Raw genomic sequence first — 24,623 nt, forward strand, 5'->3', positions numbered from 1 at the left:
TTCCCAAAATCGCAGGATTTCTACTCTGATTTCTCTCTCACCATGGGCTTGTGGTAGAAGGGGAAGCTTTGGGGGGCTCCTGGTTGGATTATGGGGATATTTGAGGCTGCATTTTATGGAGAGTTTTGTGGATGAATGGCTTCGTGAGAAAAGACATGACTATGTGCAGTTAGTGAAGCAGTAGCTGAAAATTGCACAGTGCAGCAATAGCAGATGTAGCAATAATATCTTATGTCCTTGGCTAAGCTGGTTCTCAACAGTAGAATGTTCAGCAAAAAAGATAAATGTAAGGGAAAACAAAGCAAGCTTAGAAAGCTCCAAAGGCAGGGTTGACCTGTTTTTAATACACCAATGATGAGCTTAAATTTTGCAATATGCATGAGCTTCATAACTGTACATGTGTGCTCGAAATAAACTGAGACTTGTTGACATTATAGAATGGACTTGTCTCCAATCATTTTTTCCACAAAATGGTGACCCGATCGACATGATAGGCGCCACGGTGGAGTGACAAGAAAGGGTTCAGGTCCTGATGCAGCCAGGATGGCAAAAGTGCTGAATTGAAACAGAGTGCACCGTGCCCCAGGTGACTGCAGAGGCAAGCCTGGCCGATACGTGCTGCCGACGACCTCGGAGGGCTGCAACAGCGCTGACAATATAGGTATGGAGAGGCAAGCAGCATATGATTTATTTACTGCATTCTTGCAGAGAAGGCAGATTAAAGGCATTGATTTGCAAAAAGATCTGCCAGGGTTATTAACATATGGGTATTCTAAGGGGTTCTTTGTAAATCCTCATACAGTACATGAGTTGTCTGAGTGGCGTAAGTTCAGGGATAAACTGTGGGAGGAAGTTTTAGATGATGATAAGACAGCTAAAAAGTTGGGAAAGTGGTGGATGGTAGTTCACAATGAGTTATTACAACATCAGGCAGAAAAGAAAGCTGCCGAGCAGAGAACTTCAGCACTAGAGAAAAATAGAGGTTTTAGCGGGGAGGATTGGTTGCCTGGTGTTTCCATGCCACCTGCTGTGTCTACAGTGGAGTTACCTCCCTTGCGACCTGTGTCTGAGGATACGGAAACAGAGTTGCGTTGTGAGCCCACGGCTCCTCCAGCCCCCCCAGAACAGAAATCGACAGTTTGTCAAAGTTTGTCTGCCAGTAAGCCGACCCCTAGGGCAGAGTCTGACCTAACGGAGGCTCTGGCCAGGGAACGGAGGGAAGTTTGGGCGACTTTGGCAAGAGAGGAGCTGGACAAAGGAGATGGGCAGGCTTTAGAACTAGCAGCAGAACTGGCTTGTCCTGTAATTTTTCAGCAGCAGGCAGGCGGAGGGTTGACAGCTCAGATTACACCGTTAGATTGGAAATTGTTGTCACAGTTGCGAGTTACAGTGAGTCAGTTTGGAGTAACTAGTGAACCAGCTAGGTAGATACTAGATTATGTTTAGAGTACTAATATATTACTACCAAGAAATTATAGAAGTCTTTCTAAGCTTATATTCTCTCCACATCAGAGGCTTTTGTTTGGTGCACACTGGCAGGCAGAGGTTAATGAAGCTGTAGCTATACAAAGGCAGCCTGGAGATCCTCTTCATGGAGTAACTGTAGATGAATTGATGGGCTTAGGACCATATTTTCGCACTGAGGCACAAGCTATGCTAGGACCTGAGAAATGTCGAGAGGCAATGCGACTAGCTCAACGAGCTATAGATAAGGTGAAAGACCCGGGAGGTTTGCCAGCGTATCTGGGAATTAAACAAGGAAGGGATGAGACTTTTGAAGCGTTTATTGATAAGGCAGCGGCAGCAATAGAAAGAGCTGGAGTGCCTGAGTTTATGCGTGGATCATTGTTGAAGCAGTGTGCTTTGCAAAATTGTAATGCTTCTACAAGAAGTGTGTTAAACACATTAGGAGCTAATTGGACTATAGAAGATGCACTAGAGAGGATGGCTACTATACCAACGGGGCAGCAGGCATTTTTAGTTGAGGCTATTAAAGAGCTGGGGGAGGGGTTAAAAGAGCAAGCAAAAGCTTCACAGACACAGGTGTTAGCTGCTCTTGCACCCCTCCAAGCGTCAGTAGCAACCCAGGGAAGTCTTTACGGTGGCCGTATGAGATGTTTCCGATGTGGAGGGACAGGACACGTTCGGCGAGAATGCTCTGCTGCTGGAGTATGGTGTCCTAAGTGCAAGTCGGATACTCATAACATTGCTGCCTGTAAGAGGAGACCGGGAAACGCCTGAAACAGCGCGAACAAGAGCAGCCGTGCTCCGACACAAATAGCTGCTCCAGCTTGTCCAACAGGACACCTTGCGTCCAGCCACAAAAGGGAGCCTCGGGATGGACTTGGCAGCTGCAGTAGAAGTGACTTTAATGACACCACAGCCGCAGAAGGTCCCCACTGGAGTTAATGGACCTATTATAATAGAGGGCAGGACAATGGGAGCTTTGTTATTGGGAAGATCATCGGCCTCTATGCTTGGATTATTTGTGCTGCCTGGTGTCATTGATGCAGACTATACTGGTGAAATTATGATTATGGTTCATACTCCATTTCCTCCTATTCGGATTAATAAAGGACAAAGGATTGCTCAATTGGTTCCTCTAGAGCAAGTTACTAAAGCTGTATCCTCACGGAAAAGCCGTGGAGGAGATGGATTTGGATCTACAGGAGGTTTGACTCTATTAACTTTGGATCTGAATGACAGACCAAGAAAAGAGGTTTTGTTGGAATATAAGGGACAAAAATGCATGCTTACAGGTTTGCTGGACACGGGTGCTGATTCAAGTATTATTGCACCACAGTGTTGGCCTGCACATTGGCCTTTACAGCCAGCTGCTACAGCAGTAACAGGAGTTGGAGGTTTAACTCTTGCAAGTCGCTCGCCACCTCTTACTGTCTCAATAGATGGTAAAGTCATAAAGGCAATATTTTCTGTTGTTCAGTTACCACCTACGGTGCAATGCCTAATTGGGCGAGACATTTTGACACAGTTAGGGGTTGTCCTGACAAATGAGCACCCTTTGGGATAATAGCCATTGCTTGGACTTTCCCGATTCCCATAATTTGGAAAAGTGATGAGCCTATATGGGTAAAGCAATGGCCTTTAAAAAGGGAAAGTCTGCAACATGCTCATGCCTTGGTTACTGAACAATATCAACAAGGGCATCTGAAATTATCTACAAGTCCTTGGAATACCCCTATCTTTGTGATAAAGAAAAAGTCAGGGAAATATCGCTTGCTACATGACTTGCGGGAGGTTAATAAACAGATGGAGCCAATGGGTGCACTACAGCCAGGTCTGCCTAATCCAGCAATGTTACCTGAAGGATGGCCTCTATTGATAATAGATCTCAAAGATTGCTTTTTTACAATAGCTTTGCATGACAGGGATACAAAGCGCTTTGCATTTACTTTGCCAGCTCTGAACAGAGAAGGTCCAGATCAAAGATTTGAATGGACGGTTTTGCCTCAGGGTATGCGTAACAGCCCTACTTTATGTCAACTTTACGTAGATTCTGCATTACAACCATTGAGGCAACAGTGGCCACAAGCTATCATTTATCACTATATGGATGATATTTTGATTGCTCAGCCTAAGTAATTTACATTGAGGCAACAGTGGCCACAAGCTATCATTTATCACTATATGGATGATATTTTGATTTCTCAGCCTAAGTAATTTACAAGTCAACAGGTTAAACATGTACAAAACTTGCTGGGACGTTTTAAGCTTGTTGTGGCCCCAGAGAAAATACAGTTAACTTCTCCTTGGAAATACTTGGGATGGACATTGTCTCAAAGTTTGGTAACACCTCAGAAATTAGAACTGAAAACACAGATTGTTACTTTAAGTGATGCTCAGAAATTACTAGGTGATTTACAATGGCTTAAACCTATAGTGGGCTTTCCAAATGAACTGTTGGATTCTCTTAGACCCTTATTGAAGGGCACAGACCCAACAGCACCAGTGACCCTTAATCCTCAGCAGAAAAGAACTCTTCAGCAAATTACAGACTGTGTGGTTCAGGGTCGTGTACATCGGCGAATACTGGGAATCCCGCTTAATCTCACTATATGGTGTGGTGAAAAACATTTGCTGGGAGCTTTAACACAGCTAGAAACAAAAACGGGGGAGATAAGGGTGTTGGAATGGCTATCCCCTCCACTTCAGCAAACAAAAACTTTAATTCAAAAAATTGAACTGTTAGCAGCTTTGATAAGACGGGGTCGTGAGAGAATTTTGCAGGTTGATGGGCGAGAGCCTGAATTAATACAGATTCCTATGAAAAAGGACTCTTTACAATGGTATTTGGTCAATAGTGAAGAATTGCAAGAAGCTCTGCTAGGAATAGGAGGTGCTGTCATAACTGAAAGTATTAAAAATCCTCCATTACAGTGGATTGGAAAATTGAGTTGGATGGTTCGGCCACAGCGAGAAAAGGAGCCGATTCCTGGTGCAATAACAGCATACGCAGATGCAGGGAAGAGGTCAAGAACAGCAGCAATTACATGGCAGGAGCAGGGAGTCTGGAATCATGAAATTCTTACTGCAAATGATTCAGATACCCTTCAGACCTTGGAGTTAGCAGCTGTGGTATGAGCTCTAACAGTCCTGAAGGGGCCTTTGAATATTGTTACAGATTCCTTGTATGTAGTTGGTGTCGTGGAAAGAATAGAGGATGCTGCTATCAAGGAAGTATGAAATCAGAGACTATTTGAACTGTTCATACAACTTCAAAAAGCAATAAAAATCCGAGAACATCCTTATGCTATCATTCATATAAGAAGTCACAAATGGGAAATTGGCTTAGGAGAGGGTAATGCTCGGGCAGATAAGCTCGTCACAGTGACTCAAACTTCTCCTTTATCAGGGCAAATGCTTGCTAGGGAGGCACATTCTATGTTTCATCAGAACGCAAAAGGGTTACAACGGGAGTTTGGAATATCCCATGCAGATGCCACTGCTATAGTGAGAGCTTGTCCTACCTGTAGTCATCATAATGGGGGTCATGGCATGGGATGGGGAGTTAACCCACGAGGTCTTTCATCTAATGAACTCTGGCAGATGGACGTTACTCATGTAAATAGTTTTGGTTGCTTGAAATATGTTCATGTTACTATAGATACATATAGTAAATACATCTGGGCAACAGCTCAAGCTGGAGAAAAAGCATTACATGTTATAAGGCATTTGTGTAGTTGTTTTGCAGTAATGGGAGTGCCAAAGCAGATTAAGACAGACAATGGTCCTGCATACATTGGTGGCAGGGTGAATAGATTTTTAAAATCATGGGGAATTAAGCACATTACAGGAATAGCACATTCTCCCACTGGACAAGCAATTGTAGAAAGGGCAAATGGAACTTTGAAGAGATATCTGGAAAAACATAGAGAGATTGGAGATGTTCAGGAAAGGTTAATGAAAGTGCTCTTTGTTCTTAATCATTTGTGTGTATTTGGGGATTCAGAGGCACCACCTGCAATAGTACATTATGGACAAAAAGAAATGAGAAAAAAGGGCAAAGAAGTATGGGTCAAGTATAGGGACCCTAAAACAGGTATTTGGCAGAACCCAGCAAAGGTCCTATATTGGGGAAGGGGATATCTTTGTGTTTCCACCCCTACAGGTTCACTCTGGGTGCCAGCAAAGTGGACTAAACCAGCTCTGGATGAGTCGTCTCTTAGCTCGCCTGACGGATCAGGACCAGAGGAGAATTGAAGAAAAGCTGATTCGCACAGTGGGACCTATTCTTCAAGAGATAAGAGGACTTTCCCCAGTGACTGATCAATTTTTGCCTTCAGAGTTAACTTTTACAGCAATTGTTACAGCTATTGAGGCTTTACAGACTGTTCATATTCCAGGACCAAAGAATCCTGAGTGTCTTAGTTGTGGAAATTTTAATTGTAACAGTTGGATTGCTTTTGTTTGTGGGGGTTGTGGAAAAACATACTGGGAAGATCAAGTATTTTTAAAACGACATTTTTGGTGTAAACATTGTGACTTTCAAAAACGGGGAGATTCTTGGCAGAGAGATTTAATACGAGACACAGGCTTAGGAGTTGCTATAGCTTTACAGTTATTTGAAGCACCAGAACAAAAAATATTAGCTTTTTATAGGTGGGAAGCAGAACACGCTTGTGATAGATTAATTAAGCAAGCAAATTCAAAAGTTTTATCAACAAGGTGTCAAAAGCAAGTGAAGGTATCTATAAGATCTTATTTAGGAAAACCAGTAGTAGGAAATCCAGACATAGAATTAGATAAGCTTATTAAATATGTGCAGACATTAAAATTAAAATCCAAGCAGAAGAAATCATGAAAGCAATAAGGTGGATAATCTATTTTGTTCTTTTGACTAATCTTTGTCATGGACTAATAGAATTTAATCAGCCCAGAGAAAATATTTGGGTAACCTTGGCTAACATGACTAATCAAAGTTCACTATGCCTTAGCTTGGGAGGAGTGACAAATCCATTTCGTACCTGCCTAACAGGTGTTCCTGTCTGAAGACCAGAGGAATTTTGTGGGTTGATAAGGAATCAGACGCTTTGCAAGAATTTTGCAAAGGTGAAAGGGCCAGACAAGAATATTGGTTATACAGAAGCTCAAAGAGATGGCTATAGGCAATGTCTGTTGATACTGTCACTTAAAGAAACATTGCAATCTCCACCAGAGGAATTAGATCTCTTTGGAAGTGCTAATGATAGTTTAGGGAATGTTTCAACAGGAGGATGGTTTAGCTTTGTTCCATTGAATTTACAGAGTGTAAATAACCCAAGAAACAAATGGGCTTCTCTGGACTCTTCACTGGACTCAGAAAGGGTATCATCTCAGTTATATTCCAACTGTGATGGTTCCAAGATAACGAAACCCTTAAGGTTGCCAAAGGGTGTGTTTTTGATTTGTGGAGATAGAGCTTGGAATGGAATACCGGTAAAACCACAAGGGGGACCCTGTTACCTAGGAAAACTAGCACTGTTCCATCCTAATATATCATTGCTAATGCAATGGGACAGGCTAGGGAAGACAAGGAAGAGGCGTGATGTGCATGACTTAAAATGTGATCAGGTTGGACAACCTCAATTTTGGAGTACTTTAAAACAGGTAATAGTGGCAACCCTGTTACCAGGAGGAGCTGCCAAAAAGGCTATGGTGTTAGCTGAACAATTGGGATGCTGGACTAAAGATGAACTTAACAAAACATCGGAGGTTTTATCTATGCTTGCTATGGATGTACAAAGTATAAATCATGCTGTACTGCAGAACAGAGCAGCCATTGATTTTTTGTTGTTAGCCCAGGGACATGGATGTGAGGAATTTGAAGGAATGTGTTGCATGAATCTCTCTGATCATTCTGTATCAATACATGCTAAGATTAAAGAACTACAACAGGGCCTTCATCAATTAAAAGAAGAAGATGGTCTGGGGATAGAAGAATGGCTTAAAAGCTTAGGAATCGGTCCTTGGCTAAGAACTTTTATCATGTATGCAGTGAGAATCTTGATTGTTGTTTTACTACTCTTGCTGATTTTGCCCTGCCTGTTTAACTGTCTTCAGAAGCTAGTGGAACGCATGGTTCAAAAGATGTGGACAACTAACTTAATGGTCCAAAACAAAAACGGGGGAAATATGGAGAGTTTTGTGGAAGAATGGCTTCGTGAGAAAGGACATGACTACGTGCAGTTAGTGAAGCAGTAGCTGAAAATTGCACAGTGCAGCAATAGCAGATGTAGCAATAATATCTTATGTCCTTGGCTAAGCTGGTTCTCAACAGTAGAATGTTCAGCAAAAAGATAAATGTGAGGGAAAACAAAGCAAGCTTAGAAAGCTCCAAAGGCAGGGTTGACCTGTTTTCCATACACCAATGATGAGCTTAAATTTTGCAATATGCATGAGCTTCATTATAACAAGTATAACTATACATGTGTGCTTGAAATAAACTGAGACTTGTTGACATTATAGAATGGACTTGTCTCCCGTCATTTTTTCCACAAAAGAGGATGAGGATGGGGTGGAGAAAGAGGAGGAGCAGGAGGAGGAAGAGGAGGAGGAGGAAGACAACAAGGACTAGGGCAAGCACAAGGAAAATGAGGAGGAGGAGGAGGACAAGGAAGAGGAGGAGGCAGAGAAGCATGAAGAGGAGGAATAGGAGGAGGAAGAGAGAGGACAAGGACAAGGAGGATGATGAGAATGAGGAGGAGGACAACGAGGAGGAGGAGGAGGAGAAGAAGGATGAGTACGAGGATGAGGAGGAGAAGGATGAGGAGGAGGAAGAGGAGGACGACGAGGAGGAGGAGGACGACGACGACGACGATGAAGAGGAGGTGGAAGATGAGGAGGAGGAATAGGAGGAGGAAGAGAGAGAACAAGGACAAGGAGGATGATGATGAGGAGGAGGAGAACGAGGAGGAAGAGGAGAATGAGGATGAGGAAGAGGAGGAGGAGGAGGACAATGACAAGGAGGATGAGGAGGGGGAGGAGAAAGAGGAACAGCAGGAGGAAGAGGAGGAGGAGGAGGACGACAAGGAATAGGGCAAGCACAAGAAAGATAAGGAGGAGGAGGAGGACAAGGAAGAGGAGGAGGCAGAGAAGCAGGAAGAGGAGGAATAGGAGGAGGAAGAGAGAGGACAAGGACAAGGAGGATGATGAGGATGAGGAGGAGGACAACGAGGAGGAGGAGGAGGAGAAGAAGGATGAGGACGAGGACGAGGAGGAGAAGGATGAGGATGAGGAAAAGGATGAAGATGCATAGGACAAGGAGGATGAGGAGGAGGAGGAGGAAGATGAGGAGGAGGAGTAGGAGACATAGGAGGACAAGGAGGACGAGGAGGACAAGGAGGAGGAGGACGAGGAGGAGAAGGAAGATTAACAGGAGGAGGAGGAGGAATAGGAGGAGGAAGAGAGAGAACAAGGACAAGGAGGATGTTGAGGATGAGGAGGAGGAGAACGAGGAGGAGGAGGAGGAGAAGAAGGATGAGGACGAGGACGAGGGGGAGAAGGATGAGGATGAGGAAAAGGATGAAGATGCAGAGGACAAGGAGGATGAGGAGGAGGAGGAGGAAGATGAGGAGGAGGAGGAGGAGTAGGAGAAGGAGGAGGACAAGGAGGAGAATAAAGAGGAGGAGGACAAGGATGAGGAGGACTAGGAGGAAAAGGATGAGAAGGATGAGGATGAGCAGGATGGAGGATGAGGAGGAGGAGAATGAGGAGAATGAGGATGAGGAGGACAATGAGGAGGATGAGGAGGATAAGGATGCGGAGGATAAGGAGGAGGAGGATGAGGAGTAGGACAAGGATGAGGAAAAGGCCATCACACCCAGAACAATTTCCCAGGCAGTCCCAGTCTCACTGCCCAGGGCTGTATTTGCACACTGGGAGCAGCCGTGCACAGCCAGGGGGTTTCCATTTCCCCAGGGGCCATTGTTAAGGGCATGGAGCACATCTGGGAGATGGGTTCTCCATGGAGACAGGTTCCCAGCTCCTCATTCTTTAACTGCTCTTTTAACAACTCCTTCTCCGCCTCCTCCTCCTCCTCCTCCTCCTCCTCATACTCCTCATCTTCCTACTTCTCATCCCAGTCCTCGTCCTCATCCTTGTCCTCGTCCTCGTCCTCGTCCTCCTCCCCCTCCTCCTCCTCTTCCTCCTCCTACTGGTCTTCCTCATCCTCCTTGTCCTCTTCCTCCTCCTTGTCCTCATCCTCCTCCTCCTCCTCATCCTCCTCCTCCTCCTCCTCCTCCTCCTCCTCCTCCTCCTCCTCCTCCTCCTCCTCCTCCTCTTCATCCTCCTCCTCCTCCTCGTCCTCCTCGTCCTCATCGTCCTCCTCGTCCTCCTCGTCCTTCTCGTCCTCCTCGTCCTCCTCTTCCTCCTTGTTCTCATCCTCCTCCTCATCCTCCTCCTCCTCCTCGTCCTCCTCGTCCTCCTCATCATCCTCCTCCTCCTTGTCTTCCTCGTCCTCCTCCTCCTTGTCCTCCTTGTCCTCCTTGTCCTCCTTGTCCTCCTTTTCCTCCTCATCCTCGCCCTTTTCCTCATCCTTGTCCTCCTCCTCATCCTCCTCCTCATTATCCTCCGCATCCTTATCCTCCTCATCCTCCTTATTGTCCTCCTCATCCTCATTCTCCTCCTTCTCCTCCTCCTCATCTTCCTCCTCTTCCTCCTCCTCGTCCTCCCCATCCTGCTCATCCTCATCCTCCTCGTCCTTCTCCTCCTGGTCCTCCTCATCCTTGTCCTCCTCCTCTTTATTCTCCTCCTTGTCCTCCTCCTTCTCCTACTCCTCCTCCTCCTCCTCATCTTCCTCCTCCTCCTCCTCATCCTCCTTGTCCTCTGCATCTTCATCCTTTTCCTCATCCTCATCCTTCTCCCCCTCGTCCTCGTCCTCATCCTTCTTCTCCTCCTCCTCCTCCTCGTTCTCCTCCTCCTCATCCTCAACATCCTCCTTGTCCTTGTTCTCTCTCTTCCTCCTCCTATTCCTCCTCCTCATCTTTCACCTCCTCTTCGTCGTCGTAGTCGTGGTCGTCGTCCTCCTCGTCATCCTCCTCGTCCTCCTCCTCATCCTCCTCGTCCTCCTCCTCGTCCTCCTCGTCCTCCTCCTCGTCATCCTCCTCGTCCTCCTCTTCGTCATCCTCCTCATCGTCCTCCTTGTCCTCCTCGTCCTTCTCTTCGTCCTCCTCATCCTCCTTGTCCTTCTCCTCGTCTTCTTTGTTCTCGTCCTCCTCGTCCTCCTCCTCCTTGTCCTCCTCCTCCTCGTCCTCCTTCTCCTCCTCGTCCTCATCCTCCTCCACCTCTCCCTCCTCCTCCTCGTCCTTCTCCTCATCCTCCTCCTCCTTGTCCTCCTCCTCCTCGTCCTCCTCCTCCTCGTCCTCCTCCTCGTCCTCGGCCTCCTCCTCCTCTTCGTCCTCGTCCTCCTCCTCGGCCTCCTTCCCCCCCTTCCTCCTCGTCCTCCTCCTCCTCCTCCTCGTCCTCCTCGTCCTCCTCCTCCTCGTCCTTCTCCCCGTCTTCCTCCTCCTCGTCCTCCTCCTCGTCCTCCTCCTCATCCTTTTCAGTGTCCTCCTCCTCCTCATCCTCCTCCTCCTCCTCCTCCTCCTCCTCGTCCTTCTTTTCCTCCTCATCCTCGTCCTCCTCGTCCTCGTCCTCCTCCTCGTCCTCGTCCTCGTTATCCTCCTCCTCGTCCTCCTCCTCCTCGTCCTCCTCCTCCTCGTCCTCCTCCTCGTCATCCTCCTCATCCTTTTCCTCGTCCTCCTCCTCGTCCTCCTCGTCTTCCTCCGCCTTCTCCCCCTCCTCCTCCTTTTCCTCCTCCTCTTCCTCCTCCTCCTCCTCGTCCTCCTCGTCCTCCTCGTCCTCGTCCTTCTCCTCGTCCTCCTCCTCCTCGTCCTCCTCCTCATGCTTTTCCTCGTCCTCCTCCTCGTCCTCCTCGTCCTCCTCGTCCTCGTCCAGCCTCGTCTTCATCCTCCTCCTCCTCGTCCTCCTCATCCTTCTCGTCCTCCTCCTCCTCCTCCTCCTCCTCCTCCTCCTCCTTCTCCTCCTCCTCCTCCTCTTCCTCCTCCTCCTCCTCCTCTGTGTGTGGTTCTCAAGATTCAATGACTCTAGGATTCCAGGAACCTGGAACTCTGGGATTCCATGGCTCTGTGACCCCATGGATGGATTCATGACTGTCTCCAAGGCCACAAGGGAACGTTGGTGCCAGCGGGAGGGGCTGCAGTGCAGGGCCACCAACAGCTGAGAGGCGACTGCAGCTGCTGCTGCTGCTGCCGCTGCTGCCTCTGCTGCTGCTGCTGCTGCTGCTGCTGCTGCTGCTGCTGCTGCTGCTGCTGCTGCTGCTGCTGCTGCTGCTGCTGCTGCTTGTGGGGGTGCTGTTTGCATGGGCAGGGCCCTGGTGTGGCTGAGCGTTGCCATCTCAGCCTGTGAGCTCCTGGGAGCTCAGGACAGAGCCAGGACTGACCCAGGTTGGCAATGCACTTGAGGACAGACACAGAGAATGGAAAGTGCCCATGGAGTGGTTCCGAGCAGGTCTGTGGGAAGGAGGGGGGAGGGAGGATGAATCCCCTGCCCAAGGCTGCCAAGGGAAGGCTTTGGGAGGGAAAGCAAGCCTTGACCTGACACTAAATCCTTCAAGGGCTCAGTTGCCAACGCTGAGCAGGATTTAATTGCGCAGAACTGACAGGGCCAGATCCAGGGATGGGGAGGACATCGAGGCAGGCTTCAGGTGAGCAAATTCTGCAGTGCTGACAAAGAGAGAGACTACAGCCAGGTGAGGGAGGCAGGTGGGAAAGGCTTTGTGCCGTCCCTGCTCAGAAGGGATCCTCAGCACAGCCCTGACGATCTGTACATAGGAGAAAACAATGAACACAAAAGAACAAAATTATAAACTGCTAGTAACCACAAGAAGCCCAAGTTCCCTGAGGTGGGAATTGGAGCAGGAGAGCTTGAGGATCTGTGGGATATCACAGAAGAACTGGCCCAGGGCATTGCTATGGCACGGGGACAGGGAAAATGTATTGGCTGTGTGCATGAGAGCATTGAGAAAGCCACTGGCCCAGGCAGCTGCTGCCATGTGGGCACAAGCTCTGCTGCCCAGGAGGGTCCCGTAGTGCAGGGGTTTGCAGATGGACACGTAGCGGTCGTGGCAAATGATGGACAGGAGGGAATATTCTGTTGCAGCACAGAAAAAAAAAAACAACTTGTGCAGCACATCCTTTGTAGGAGATGTTTCTGGTGTTCCAGAGGGAATTGTGCATGGCTTTGGGGACAGTGGTGCAGATGGAGCCCAGGTCGCTGAGGGCCAGGTTGAGCAGGAAGAAGAACATGGGCGTGTGCAGGTGGTGGCCGCAGGCTACGGCGCTGATGATGAGGCCGTTGCCCAGGAGGGCAGCCAGGGAGATGCCCAGGAAGAGGCAGAAGTGCAGGAGCTGCAGCTGCCGCGTGTCTGCCAGTGCCAGCAGGAGGAAGTGGCTGATGGAGCTGCTGTTGGACATTTGCTGTGGCTGCACATGGGCACCTATTCATGGAGAAAGGACAGGGACAAGTCAGGAGAGGCTGCTTGGAGCCAAACCTGGGCCATTCCCTGCAGACTGTCCTGCTGGGACTCACACACCCTTGTTCCTGCTCTGCGAAAACCTTCACCCAGGTCCCTGCCTGAGCTCCAGTTGTGCTGGCTGAGTGTGCCAGGAGCAGCAAGGGCTGTATGTGGGGGCTCTGGAGAAGCCATCCCTGCTCTGCTGCCCTGGGTTTGTGGCCAAGGTGCAGAGGGACAAGGCTTGATATTCAGGATCCGTCAGGGGAATCACTCCTACTGCAGCAAGTCTTGGTACCATCTGCCCTTACACTTCTAAGAGAAATTGATGGCAGGGGTTGGATTTAGGAATTGATTTCCTACCCACACACGATTCCTGTCTCTTTGAGGTCAGAAATCCCCAGCATTCCTGCTGCACTCAGAGTTTGCCACTGAGAGATATGAGAGGCAAAGGATTCCCTGTGGCTGAGGGAAGGTGAGGGGCTGGATGGGCTTGTTCCCCCAGCACTGCTCTGCTCAGCCCCCTCTGCTTCCCTGAGCATCTCCCTGGGCCTGGACATCCCCTCCTGAGAGGTGCCTTGTCCCTGCCAGCGCTCACAGAGCCCATCCCACCCTGTGTGCCCTCGGCCCAGCCCTACAGAAACCTGCCTGTGTGCAGGGCCCTGGCTGGGGCAGGCTCTGTGTGCAGCTGGGCAAGGGCAGCTCAGGAGAGCCCTGCTGGGCCCTGCAGAGGTGATGCTGCTGCTGCCCAGGGCTGAGGAGTGGCTGAAGGCCCTTTGGGAGGTTCCCAGCAGAGAGACTGACCACCCAAAGTCACAGTTCTGGAGTCTCTGTACATGTTCAAACATTCCTTTGATGATCCTGTCTGTCCCTTTCAACTCACAATGTTCTGTGATTCTGGGATTACAATTCCTGTTCTGCTTCTCTTATCCCCCTGTTGTCTATAATCAAAAGAGAAAAAAAAGAACCCTTGCAACAGTGTTAGAACAGAAAAGGAAAAAACACACCTTTATTGGAATCTCCCAGGTGTCCCAGGTGGGATGAGGGACACCCAGCCCCTGATTTCAACAGTTCATTAAGGTTGATTAATTAGAATATTTAACAGGAACATCCAGTAGGAGATTCAGTTGCCCCAATTACACAACTCTGGCTCAACCTATTGGAGGAGGTCCACAGACTTCTTTGCCCAGGTTTTGTTATCACTGTTCACATTCAAAAACCAAAATGTTCTTCTTGTAGGTCCTCTTCCTGATAATAAGACTATATAGTATTAAAGGGATATATTTAGACAGTCAGCTTATTGTTCTAAAATATAGGGGAAAGGTAAGGAAACGTATTAGAGTTAATTAATGATAATAACTATATTAACAATATAATAGTAGTTTAAAATAGTTAAGTGTTTAATAGAGTTAGGTAAGGATTATAATTTTATAACTATATCATAGTAATTTACAGAACTGCGAATATATGACAAATATTTGAAAAGCAAAAACCTTTTTGTCATCACCCCAAACTTCCCACCCTGCTCCAAGCAAGAAGTTGAAAACACTCTCAGGAAAGCTCCTGACCTTTATAGCAATGCCAGGCTTACCTTTATTGGGAAGTGCCCTCCAGAGCTGTGCCCAGGCTGGTCTGGAGCTGGGAGCAGCCCTGCCCCAGCCAGCCCCTCTCAGCAGCAGCACCTGCCCTGCTCAGGGTGGCTCCTTCCCCCCACAGCTCCTGGCCAGTGCTGGGAGCAGCTCCAGGGCCGGATGAGAGCTGTCCCTGGCAGGCAGCAGAGTCCCTGGCCCAGCACAGCGCCCTGGGCTGCAGGACCCTGCTCTGCAGGACAGCCCTGGGCACCCCTGGCTGCTCTGCACAGGAGATGAGCAGAGAATGCACTCACAGGCTCTGTGGGCATTGGCATGTTCCAGCTTTAGGAGATCTCTCCAGGAGCTGCAGCTGCATTGTCCTGCAGCCAGAGGTTCCTGTGCCAAGGGCTGGCAGTGATTCTGCCCCAGGCACTTCTCAGCCCCTTCCCAGCCCTGACTGATTGAAGCTCTCTGTGCCTCTGTGCTGTGCCCGCGCTGGCTGCAGGCAGTGCCCCAGCCCTGCTGGGCTGGCAGAAGAGCTGCTCAGCAAGAGAAATGTGCTTTTGAAGCTCTGCTTGGTTACCAGGATCACCCTCTGTGCCAGAAGCCCGGCCCAGCTCAGCAGCACAGACATAGCACAAGAACTTTAATGAGCCTCTGGGGCTTTGTGCTCAGGCCCTGAACATCAGGCCCTGACAGGGAGCTGCAGAAACCTCTGCAGAACTCCAAGTCAGAATCCAACTCCAGAGTTTCTTGGACTTTTAATGGGTCCCACTGAGGGACACAACTGAGAAAGTGTCCCCAGGCCCCAGGCAGAGCAGAGAACTGGAGGCACTGATGACAGGTGGGGACAAAGAGGAGCCAAGTCTTGGTGCCCTGGGGCACAGCAGGGTCTGTGCCACCCAGGACTGTGAGGAGACACCTTGTCCTGAGGCCCTGGGGCCTCCTGGCACAGCCCCAGCCAGGCTGGGCACTGTCAGCCCCTGGTCCTGCCCTCAGCATCCCCCCTGGCCCACATCCCAGTGGCCTCAAGGATCTGCTGGAAGGAGTCCCTGGGGAGCCTTGGTCAGGAATGGCCCTGGGGGCTCCTTCATGCTCCCAGGGACTGAAGGTTTTTCAAAGGACTTTGGCTTTTCCTTTTGCCTTGGAGTCTCTGAGAGCTTTGTGCAATCCTGGCCTCCAATTATCTGCTGTAATTAGTCCCTGGAGAGGCTTTGTCAGGAACAACGCTCATTAATGCTTCAAGGTACTTCAGTTCTTTTAAGGAACTTGGTGTTTCCCTTTTGATACAGACTCTGTGGGAGGTTTGTGCAATCATGGCCCAAATAATCTGCTTTAAGGAGTCCCTTGAGAGCTTGGCACTGACACTCAGAGGAGCTCTTTAATGCTTTGAGATACTTAACTTTTGTAAGCTACTTTGGAATTTTCATTTCCAGACTGAGAAGTTTTTGTGCCATCCTGGCCTCCAGTTCTCTCCTCCAAGGAGTCCATGAGGAGCCTGTGTTGGGGATGGACCTAAGTAAGTCCCATTAGTACCTCGTGACACTTTGGGTTTTTCCTCTTGATTTTAACTTCTGGAAGGTTTTTTGCAATCTCCTCTCAGGACCTGAGGTTCCAAGGCCCAGCTCCAAGTGCACCACGGGGCTCATTAGGATCAAGCAAGTCCTGACAAACCATGCTTCTGCCTTGATTTGCCACTGTTGTAATGCAGTTCATCATGAACATTCCTTTACTGGTTTTGCTTCACCAATTTGAGATTTCTTGGCTAATGCATCGACTTAGTGGGTTCAGTGTTGGCTAGTTATCAGTGCACACACTAGAATATACTTACTCAATTCCTGCTGTGAGGTAGGATTAGGAGAAAGGCAAAGGTCAAACTTTTAGAGTAAAAAGAAAAGTTTACTAACAGTAAATAAAAGAAGGAGCATTAAGGACCAGAATAAAACTTTCAGAACACTTCCTCTCTCCTGACAACCTGAAAATGTAAAGAGAAAAAACCAAATATTTTCAGTCAGTTTACCATCTCTAGAATTGTCTTTCTTCTGTTCACTTAGGGAGAGAAGTTCCTCTTGTTTATGTTACGGAGGCATCTCCACAAGAAAACAGTTATCGCATGGCTTTTAGCTTCCACAAATAGCAGCTGCTCAGAAAAATCTGCAATTGTGAAGTCCCTCCAATTTTCTCACAGCCTTTCTCACAGCTGTGTTTATGGGCCATGTCAGTTTATGGGGTATTAGTTTAAAGAAGAGCTGTTAAAAGCAAAACTTCTCTCCTTCTATTTCTGAAATCATCTTCATCTCTGGGAACAGAGGTCTTCTTCTCTCCCTGGGGCACAGGGTCTCATCACTGTGCTCTCTTTCTTAGTTCAAACTTCTCGTGGGATCACAGCTACTGCAACATTTGCTCACTTTAGCATGGAGGCCTTTGCTGAACAAGTCATCTCCTCATACTTTTCAATGCCTTATAGGCAAAAAGAGAGTCTGATGTATCAATGACATCCTTCTCCACAGCTTTAGCAGAGGATTTCAGCCCCAAGATCAAGGCATCTCCTCATCCCTCCCATCTGGGACTCAACTTCCTCTTCCCTGCCCTCGGTGTGTCCATGTTGCTCCTCTGTGTGCCTGCCCTGTGTCCTTTTCTCTCACTGGAGGGAGGATGGCAGCACTGGCAGAGTCAATATCTGCCTGGGGCTGCAGATGGTTCCGTGAGCTCGGCTGAGCTTGGTGGCTAATTCTTGTTTTGGCCATGGTCCCTGGACATGAAGACCAATTCTTTTCCACATGAATGAAGAAACAGAGTGCCACTGTTTTAGGGGTGGATGAGAGTTGACCACCAGAGGCAAAGGCCATCCAGAGCTGCCTGATTGTGTTCTAAGAGATACCCTTACAAATAGGAATTTTTTTAGGGAGGGTACCAATTTTGGTAATGGACATCTGAAATAGCAGACGGTTATTTCCATACAGAGAAAAGCACTGAGCCCCAGTGCTCCAGGAGCTGATGAGGGGAAGGCCTTGACATTCCAACATCAGCCAGATCTGTCAGGTGGCCCCTGGGAGGCCAAGCCAGCCAGACCTGGTCCATGTTCTCCTATCCCATGGAGCCCCACAGTGTCCCAATGGTCCCTTGCTTCCCGGAGGCCCTGAGGTGTCACAATGCCCCCTTGGTGACACAAGGCCCTGAAGGGTCGGAATGGTCTCCATGGTTCCATCAGGCCCCACAGAGTCATAATGGTCTCTGGGCCCATGAAGCCCCGTGGTGTCACCATGGCCCCTTGGTTCCATGGGCTCCAGTGGTTCCACAATGATCCCCTTGGTTCCATGAGGTGCCCACAGTGTCACAGTGATCTCCATGGGAAGGGAAGAACCGAGCCCCAGTGTGGCAGGGGCAGCCACCAGAGGCCAAGGCCAGCCAGACTTGATGGTACTGGCAGATTTTTCCTGGGAGGAACCCTTGGATATAGGGAATTTTAGAGGTGGAATCCCAGTTTTAGCCATTTCCTGAATAGATAAGAAAGTCAGTTCCTTTCCATAGGAAGGAAAGCACAGAGCCCAAGCATTTCAAAGGCAGAAGAAGAAAGAGGTGACTCCTGGGAGGCTCAGACAAACAGACCTGTTTGTCGTGGCAGCTTTTATCTTGGAGGAATCCTTGGATATATGGAATTTGTGAGATGGAATCTCCACTTTGACCACAGACACCTTGAGAAGAAAGAAGGTTCTTTTCCATTAGAAGGAAAGCACTAAGCCCCAGTGTTTCTAAAGCAGATGAGACACAGCTCCCAAGAGGCCAAGGGCAGCCAGACCTATCTGTCCTGGCAGCTTTCACTTGGGAGCAATCCTTGGATGTACAGAGTTTTGGAGGTCGAATCCCAGTTTTGGCCATGGCCCATGGAGGAGAAGGAGAGTTCTCTCCCATAGGAAGGAAAGCCCAGAGCCCCAGTCCTCCAGGGAAGGTGAGAAGCAGCCCTCAACATGCCAAGGTGGCCAGGTGGTCCCCAGGAGGCCCAGCCAGCCAGACCTCGTCCGTGCTCCCTTGGTTTGGTGGTAACGCCTTGAGAGGCTGCCTAGAACAGAGCTAGGCAGTGTTAAAGGAATAAAGCAGGTATTTATTAAAAGGCCTTCAAGGGATACACCTTGGGCAGTACAAGAGCCTGGCCCTGACTCCATCCTAGATGGAGCCCAGGTCATGAGTTTTCACTGGGGCAAACAGGGAGATTTGGTCTGGCAGGATGTGTAAAACAATCTCCTGTGATATCTACTTGTTCTCACACAGAGCACTTGGCTGCAGGGACACATTCCCATCGTTCCTGGCCAGGTTTCAGGATTCAAACACTGCTGTCCTTCCCAGGAGCTGTTCCTTCAGCTGCCTCGGGAGGCCTTTTGGCCTCTGGACCCACACTCTGGCTCCAATATTAGCACTGCTGGATCCAAACCCTTTATCTCTACCAACAGCAGTGATTTGAGGTGGATCTCCTTTTTTCCCCAATTGTTTTAAACACTGACAGTGTCAATAATTGTGCTACCCTGACATGGGTTTGAATAATGCAATGTTGTTCACTATTCTTTAAACAAATTACTTCATTTTCCCCTTGATAATCTGCATCAGTTCCTCCTCCCATGACATGAGCACTTTGCAAGGCCAAGCTCCAGTGAGCAGTTACCAAACCAAAGTGTCCTGGAGGAATTTGGATTCCTGTTCCTCTATTGTTAACTCTCCTTTGCTTCTGATTTATCCTAACTAATTCCAGTGGATGAAGGTCCAGCCCTGCAGCCTCTGGGCTGGCCCTGCCAGGGCCATCACACCCAGAACAATTTCCCAGGCAGTCCCAGTCTCACTGTCCAGGGCTGTATTTGCACATTGGGAGCAGCCGTGCACAGCCAGGGGGTTTCCATTTCCCCAGGGGCCATTGTTAAGGGCATGGAGCACATCTGGGAGATGGGTTCTCCATGGGGAGAGGTTCCCAGCACTCACTATTTAACTGCTCTTTTAACAACCCATTCTCCGCCTCCTCCTCCTCGTCCTCCTTCTCTTCCTCCTCCTCTTCCTCCTGCTACTGCTCTTCTTCTTCCTCCTTATCCTCTTGCTCCTCCTTCTCCTCCTCCTCCATTTACTTGTCCTCCTACTCCCCCTCCTCCTCCTTGTCCTGCTCATCCTTATCCTCCTCCTCCTCCTCGTCCTCCTCCACATCCTCATTCTCATCCTCTTCCTCCTCCTATTCCTCCTCGTCCTGCTTGTCCTCCTCATCCTCGTCCTTTTCCTCATCCTCATCCTCATCCTCGTCCTCCTCCTCCTCCTCCTCCTCCTCCTCCTTATCTTCCACATCCTTATCCTTCTCCTCCTCCTCCTCATCGTCCTCCTCCACATCTTCATTCTCATCCTCTTCCTCCTCCTCTTCCTCCTCCTCCTCCTCCTCCTCGTCCTCGTCCTCGTCCTCGTCCTCCTCCTCCTCGTCCTTGTCCTCCTCCTCCTCGTCATCCTCCTCCTCATCCTCCACCTCCTCCTCCTCCTCCTCCTCTGAGTGAGGTTCTCAGGATTCAATGACTCTAGGATTCCAGGAACCTGGAAGTCTGGGATTCCATGGCTCTGTGACCCCATGGATGGATTCAGGACTGTCTCCAAGGCCACGAGGGAACGTTGGTGCCAGCGGGGGGGGCTGCAGTGCAGGGGCACCAACAGCTGAGAGGCGACTGCAGCTGCTGCTGCTGCTGCTGCTGCTGCTGCTGCTGCTGCTGCTGCTGCTGCTGCTGCTTGTGGGGGTGCTGCTGGCAGGGGCAGGACCCTGGTGTGGCTGAGTGTTGCCATACAGCCTGTGAGCTCCTGGGAGCTCAGGACAGAGCCAGGACTGACCCAGGTTGACACTACACTTGAGGACAGACACAGAGAATGGAAAGTGCCCATGGAGTGGTTCCGAGCAGGTCTGTGGGAAGGAGGAGGGAGGGAAGATGAATCCCCTGCCCAAGGCTGCCAAGGGAAGGCTTTGGGAGGGAAAGCAAGCCTTGACATGACACTAAGTCCTTCAAGGGCTCAGATGCCCATGCTGGGCAGGATTTCATCGGGCTTTGTCTCACGACAGTAGCAGGGTCAGAAGTGGTGGGAGCATCTGGAAAGCAAAGCTGTGTATTCCCTCCCCCCAGCCCATTTGGGAACATCTGGGCAAGGTCTCCATTGTCTGCCTGCAGCCAGCTTGGGAGGCCCTTCCTCTCCTCCTCCTGCTTGGGGGACTGGGCTTGGTTTCTTCTGCCATCTGCAATGCTGAGCTTCTCTCTCCTCAAACCCAGCTGCTCAGGTTCATGTCCCTGTGTCTCGCACCTTCCTCCTCTTCCTCCTCACCACGTGCTCATGGAGCCTCTTTGGGCAGCTGGACTGGAACTGGCAGCAGCAGGCGTGCCCTGAGGAGCACCTCTGGCCTCCAGCCTTTCTGCAGGGCTGGCCAGAGCCTTCCTGCCAGGGGTGAGCCTCTTTTCTGTCTCTTCCCGAGACAATATAGTCTGGATCTTGGCTCTGTCCTCCTTTCTTTCTCTTTCAGGGAAGGATCAGCCATGGCTGAAGGGATTTTCCATAGGTACCTGGTGTTGATGGACATTGTCAGCATCAACCAGCCTTCTGGAAAGAATGGGATTTCTCCTGAGGATGATAAAGGAATTGTCCAGAGTATGAAGGAGCAGGAGGTGATCCTTTGGCAGCACCAGCTGCACTTGGAGAAGGAAATTGCAGACCTGGAAGCCAGACAGGAGTGTTTGGCATGGCCTTTGTGGGAACTGGAGGAAAGATCCAATGGCACACATGCACAGTGGTTTGCTTGGCTGTCCCTGACAAGTTCATGATCTGGAGGCAGCGTAGGAATGGAGCCAGAGGGGAGCACAGAGAAGGAAAGACTGACCTGGGGCTTCTTGGGAAAGCCTGGAAAGGAGTGGCCTTCCTGACAAAGCCCTTGTGCTGCTCAGGGCCATTTGTATCTCCATGGGCAGAACTGGAGGATATCTTCCAGCATTTGTGGATAGATTTGTTGAATTACCTCTGTTCAAACACAGGGGAACTGGAGAGGGTTCTTTCAAAGTGTGACTCCTCCCTATTCCATCAGCAATAGTCTCACAGGATTTATGGGTCAGGAACATGTACAACACATGGCAGGGAAGCTGGGCAAGCAGTGAGTGCTGTACCAGCAGGGCCAGAACGGTGCAAGAGCCAGCGCCAAACAGGCTGAGGCAGCCAGGCCAATCCCATCTTTCCAGGGTGTTGTGGCGCGGCATGCGCTCCGAGCCGCGGCACTCCGAGCCGTGCCGTGCTGGGCGGTGAGGGAAGAGAACGGGCGGCCGCTTTCCCCCGCAAGTTCTGCAGTCTCAGTTCGTGGCGCGTAGGGACAGACGAAGGCGACACGGGACTTGGGGGGGGAACGAGATGGTTTTATTCCATGAGTCCCAAGACCCCGGCGGGCGGGGGGGCAAAGGTTTTATACAGAACTCAGGAGGACGGGTGTAGGAACAGTAACCAATGAGGGAATAGCAGGGGAGGAGTTTAGGGCAGAACTAACATCTGGAAGCTGAGGAGGGGGCTAGAATGAATGACAGGGAAGGTTCTAGGGAAAGGGGCAGGGAAAGGGAGGATTGGGGGGGGGGGAAACAGATATTAAACAAATATCAAATGAAAGAAAAACACACCACCGCATCTCCCTCTTTTCCTTTACAAAAAGAAGGAGAATTTTGTGGTTTAAGCAAATTAATAAAACATGCAAATAATATAAAATCATATGATAACATTGTAAATTACTTAAAGGACATGAAAGACACATTATTGCATTTATAGGGCAGGAAGAGTAGTAATATTTTAAATTAGACACAAGACTGCACAAAACTTGCTGTTTTGCTGCTCTGGGTAACAATTTAAAATAATGTAAATAATTGAAATAATTGAAATAGAATTGAAATAATTGACAGAAATTAAATTTTAAAATTTAATTAGAATGATTAAAATTACAATTATCTAATTTAAATAAAATAATTAAATGGAATTATTGGAATTAAATATAATAAAAAATCAACTAAATATAACTAATAAATTTTTAAATTTCGCAGCAATGCAGCAAGCCTGAAGCGATATAGTAGCTGAGTGATTCCTGTAGTAATAATGGTTAAACACAGCCTTTAAGTCAAAAAATATTAGAAAAGACTGAATTAATTATAATTACAACAAAACAACTTAATATAAAATCAAATTGTAACATTACATATTATTAAAAAAACATAAATTGAAAGACATTAGAAAATGATAAACTAATTGTGATTACAACATATGAAACATATAATAACTTTATCTGGAATATATAAAATTGTCCTAAATCAAAGTCCAAATTAAGGGTACAAAGCACAGCAGGATTTGTGACTTCATCTGATTTAGAATTTGCTTCGTCGCGGCGCTTGCGATGTTCAGCTTCTTAAATTTTTAAAGCAGAGTTAGCGGATAACGGCACTTGTCTTAAAGCAGAGTTAGCGGATAGCGATGTGGTTTGTTCAATTTGAATGTCCGTTTGAGAGGTGGGCATAATATCTTGAGTATTAATTAACTGGGATCATCTTTTTTTTTTTTCTATAAAATATAACTCAACAAACAGATTATTTAAAAATAATCAAAAGCAAAAAAAGGAATTTGTAGTTAAATAAAAAGGAATATTGGGTAGGGTACATTAAGGAATAGGCTAGGGGAATCAGACAATCACTTAATTAGTGATTGCCATGATTAACAGGGGGTATCGGTAAGGGGTGGACTGGGGCGCCGCCATTTCAGGGGGAAGACAAAATGACGGATCCCCAGTCCCGGGTTTCGGCTCCATTTCCTCGGGAGAAGATCCCTCCCGACCCTCCCCCCGGAGGACGAGCCCGAAGAAGGATGGGGGAATATCCAACCCCGCCTCCCCACAATAGGGACTAGCCTCGTGCAGGGACGGTGCAGGGCTATTGGGGGAGAAATGGGACTGGCGGGAAACTAGGGGCGGAAAAGAAGGGTCAAGGCGGGAAATGGGTCCCGAGCGGCGTGGCCAGCGCCATCTTGGGAGGGGTGCCAGATACACTGCACTTGGCCTGAGCAGTGTCCGGCAGGGCACTTGGGGCGGCTCGGCCACAGCAATCCCCAAGGGAGGATAGGAAAGGGTTTTAGGAAAGTCCGAGGGGATGGGGGCATAGGGAGCTTCACAGAAGCAAAAAGGGGAAATTTATAGGAGGGGGGGGGGGGCCGCCCGACGCAGCTGGATGTCGGCGCAATGCGTGGGTGTAAAGGGCCCCTTTTAACAACTCTCCTATAGCTAACGTGTCGCCCTCTTAGCTGATCCCTACTGGTGTCTTTTCTACCCCCTCCGTCCAGCCCAGAATGGGGAGGGGAGGATAGAGAAGACAACTTTTTCGAGGAGAAGAAAAAGCGATCTAATCTAGGTCCCCACAGAAGACTAGGCGAAGGATAGCACTCAGTGCTAGCTTCCCCCAGAAAAAGAAAACCCACCCGGTTGCCAGGGACATGCACGGCTACAGCCCCAGTCTGGGCGCAGACGGGGGTTAAAACGCGAGAAAAAAAAAAAAAGGTGGCAGACCCAGCCGCCCGTCGGGGCGACCCCGCACCCGTATAGCCCACCTTACCTTGCAGGCTCGGACGGAGATGGCTTGAATCTTCTCCTCGACTCGATGGAAAAGTCGCGCTAAAAACTGGGGATGTTCCTTCTCTTTCGGTTTGGCCCTTTCGGAAGCCTGGGTGTTCCCGTTAAACCAAGACTCGTCCCCGAAGCCTTGGTTTCGGCCACTATCAGCCTCCGGTGGTCTCGCTGCAGATGCTGACCGAGGAACCTCTTCTCGGTCAGTCCCTCTTCAGGCTCCCCCGAGCCGCTGCCAAAACCGCTCTCTGTGTCCTCGGGTAAGTCTGCCCGCCAAAAAGCTCTGCAGCCCGGCTGCCCGTGCAGCGCGGCTGCTCCCGGGCGGGAAGATGGCGAGAACAAAGAGGGTCCCGGAGCCTCAATCTTTTTCGCTCGGCGCTCAGCTCCTCATAGCATCAGGCAGAGCTTTTAC

The sequence above is a fragment of the Lonchura striata genome, unplaced genomic scaffold (assembly GCF_046129695.1).
Source record: "Lonchura striata isolate bLonStr1 unplaced genomic scaffold, bLonStr1.mat Scaffold_161, whole genome shotgun sequence".
NCBI lineage: Eukaryota > Metazoa > Chordata > Aves > Passeriformes > Estrildidae > Lonchura > Lonchura striata.